The following is a 4,012-nucleotide window of genomic DNA, read 5'->3' as shown; positions in this document are numbered from 1 at the left end:
TCATTTTTATTTAATTATATATTATTAAAATAAATTAGCACACCCATATTACTCATATAATAAAAATTTAGATTTTTTCGTATATGTTATATTTTTAATTTTTAAAAAAGATTATAAACTACTAAAACGGTTAAAAGTCCCATATTGATTTTTTTTGTGATTAGTGGTTTAATTTTTTTCTAGAGACAATATACAAATGATTATAAAATTATATAATTAGAAAATCTCATTTACTAAATATTCATATTATTATATATATTAATATCAATTAATATATATATTAGTATCGTTTAAATTAAAATATTTAACATATAAAATACATAAATATTTTAATTTTGAAACTTGCTTTAGAAAAATATTGAAAACTTAATATTTTAATTTTAAACTTTACATTGAATTTTTTAAAATGATTATAAATTACTAAAACTATTATACATCGCACATTGAAAATTTTCTTATTAATGATTTAATGTTTTTGTTATAAAATATACTAATGCCCATAAAATCATATGAATATTAACTTCATTTAATAGTTGAATGGGAATTTAGAGCTCCACTCTAGCTATAGTCATATTAAAAATATACTATATATCTATGTTAATATTATTTAAGTTTAATTACATACCATATAAAATAAATAAAATGATTGTTTGGATTAATAAAATGATTGTAAATTAACAAGAGTGTATGTTTTGATTTATGTTTGCACCCCAATTCAATTGTATACGAAATAGTTACTGACTTCTCAATATTTCAATATATATTTATTATTTTATAATATGTAAAAAAACACAAAAAGTAATAATACGTAAAAATAGTTTGTATATACAATGTTCATTCCGCGTATAGTGCGGATCTTAACCTAGTATTTGACGTGAAGTTTGAGTAATTAACTTGATTGTAGGATTGTGTTAGGTTTTCTCTATTGTTGTTTTTTAATAAAATTATATATATATATATATATAACTGAAGATCTTAACTATTAAACTTTGGGGATATGAGATTCGGCTTCGTTGCGCCATTTATCTCTTACTAAGAACATTTCCTAAAGACACTATAATTTTAAATACGAAATTTTTTTGCTTTCCAAAAAGAAAATTTGAAACTTCAATTTGAAATTTTATATTTTTATTTACATTTTGGTCACATTTATGATTCTTAAATATTTTGTCGTTTATCATTTTAATCCTTAAAAATTACATCTCATAAATATTTCAAATCTGTGTTTTATTAATTTATGTTTTACACATAAAATTAAATAAAACTTTTAATTGATATTTAAAATATTTTAAAACAAGATTTTGACAACAACAATATTACATAACAAATGCACTAGTTGATCATATATGGAAATAGTAAAAAAAAACAATTTTATAGAATAATGTTGAAGTTTACTTGTAATTTAATATTTAATTAAGTATTTCTATGTGAAATTTTATATTTTAATTTTAATTTTATTAATTAATATTGCTGTAATATTATTTATAATTTATTATTTTTTTATAAACATATAAATTTAAATTAATTATGACACATATAAGACCATATTATAAAATATAAATAATTTTGAAATTAAGTTTGAAGTTTTGGTTTTGAATAAAAATACCTTAAATTTTAAATATGAAGTTTAGCAAACTTCAAAATAAAGTGTTTTTTTTTTGGAGATGCTCACTGCAAGAAGGATATGAAACGCTTTGGACCAGATGGTAAAATGCTTCGCACTGTTGCACAATATTGATTAGCATAAAAAGATTGAGAAAGCTGAGAAGAACAAACAAATTAGCAGTTCGCCCTGTTAATGGGGCAGCCCATAGTGACTAGGATGGATATCTCGTATCCGAAAATTAGCAGTTCACCCTGTTAACCTGCCAGAGCCCAAGTAACTCAACTTTCTCCAAGAACGATTTGTGTAAATGGATTAGTTCGATCCAAAACTTGAGATAATGGGTGTAATCCAAAAAACTATTCATAAGTAGTTGTTAACGGAGTTGAAATTATCAAAATTCTGAGAAGTATGTATCAATTTATGCCTAATTTCTACGCCTATAGTTCCCTTAACTACATTTTCTAAACGAGGCAGAGCCAACCCTAGCTGGTCTTGTAAAAGATCCGCTACAGAGCAAATACATTTATTTTTTCTAATAATTCATATCATCAAGTGTACCCATTCCAAATTTTATTCCAATCAATTGATCGGCAGCTGCTAATATATCTCGTGGTAACAAAAATATATTGTTCTGAGTTATATTAAGATTCAGTCTCCAGTTAATATTTCAGCGACCAGTCCTTCCTAATTCACACTTTTGCAAGTGAAAGTTTTATCAGATCAATACCAAGAGTGGATAATACCCTTGAAAGGCAAACCAATTCCTTGCTCTCTGGCTATTATTCATAAAACCAATTGTAATTATGGCATTTGTTTGTTTGAATGTTGGTAATGACTTCCAGGTCGGAACCCACCTTCACCCAAAGGTCATATGACCTTCCCCTGCTAGATTTACCTCCGACAGAGCTTGATTGGGGCTTGTGCCTTTCCTTAGCCCTGCTAGATTGACTCAATATCTTTCCAGGATGATAACGTTGGAGCGGTTGGAGTTGGATTGAATCGACTTTGTTTTCTTTCCTTAAATGAGTCCCATTCAAGCTGTGGTAAGAGGACATTTCCATACCCCCTTACCTTACTCACTAGATTTTCACTGAATGACATGGGACAACTTCACTCCGTCAAGCCTCTAGGAGTAGTGAAGAAATATAGAAAGTTGGTGTTGGTTGTTGACCAACAAAAGCATGGGAGAAAACCAAGAACATGGGGCATAACGATTTCTTCTCTTATGAGATTGATAGTTTGATCGCGGGGGCGGCCCAGAAGGCTAGCGATCAGAAAATAAAACCGATTCTATATACGTTATGGTATGGAAAAAGATCTGACTTCCATTTCTCAATAGGGGAGAAAGAGTCTTTCTTGGTTGACTGCCAGTAAGCTTTACTTGGTCTCAAAGTCAAAGGCTTGGCTAGAAGGCATAAATCTTTCTTAAGTAGCCACAAGCAAGCCCAGAAGAATCGAATCATCGCCCAAAAAGAAAGGGAATGAACTCACGATCTACGAATATCAACGGCCTTTCCCAACCCCGAGTCTATTTGGATTCATAGTTCGATCCACAACCACAAGCCAAGCTGACTTAGAAGCACAGCTGAATGCACACTTTCTTCCTGGCTTATTGAATACTGAAAAGCACATGTACAGTGCCATCCCTCATACTGACCGTACTTCCGGCAAACATAACTAGTTCTTCGAGTAATATTGGGTTGAAGCAGAAGGATATTCGCTTTATAGCTAAGGCTGATTGAATTGCTAATTGAACTTAACTAGTCTAATTCCATTATTCTGACCCTGTAGGCTTTGATCTTTTTGATTCTCATCAAAATCGGAAGATTTGAAAGCGGAAAGAAGATTCTAGCCTTCCTTCCATATTCAAAGATCAAGGAAGACGAGCAAGAAAACGGATGCGCGTTAGCGCAACGGCTTTCGCTAATGTTTTTCAATCCGTTGCTTGTTCCCTTGACTTTTCATTCACTCTGATTAACGCTACCCGGTCCACTCAAAGCTTGAAGGCATTCCTCATAAGTTTCTTATCTCGTTGTTGGGGTTTCCCAAGAGAAGATGAAGTGGACATGTATTTGATTCCAGGAGATGGCTTACTGCCTTGGGGCGGAGGGAACCCGTGACGATTGGTTTTTGGGTTAATGTTATAAGGCTGACAGGAATACCTCCGGTAACCAGCCCCTCTTAGTCTCAGATAGGTCTGAATGTTATCACACCCTATTTGTTTGCTTCATCGCCGGCATTAGAGCCACATCGAACCGACCTACTGCTATCACTATACTAGACAAAATTACGTAGTAATTCTTCGGGCACTACACAGTATTGAGGTTCCGGGTGAGTTCCACCAATGGACGCCCCAGTTAGCTGATCTACGACCACCCTAGTGTTGCGTAGTATGCATATTGGTTG

The sequence above is a fragment of the Brassica napus genome, chromosome C3 (genome assembly GCF_020379485.1).
Source record: "Brassica napus cultivar Da-Ae chromosome C3, Da-Ae, whole genome shotgun sequence".
Classification (NCBI taxonomy): domain Eukaryota; kingdom Viridiplantae; phylum Streptophyta; class Magnoliopsida; order Brassicales; family Brassicaceae; genus Brassica; species Brassica napus.
The sequence above is the reverse complement of the archived record's forward strand: the minus strand, read 5'-3'. Positions refer to the sequence as shown.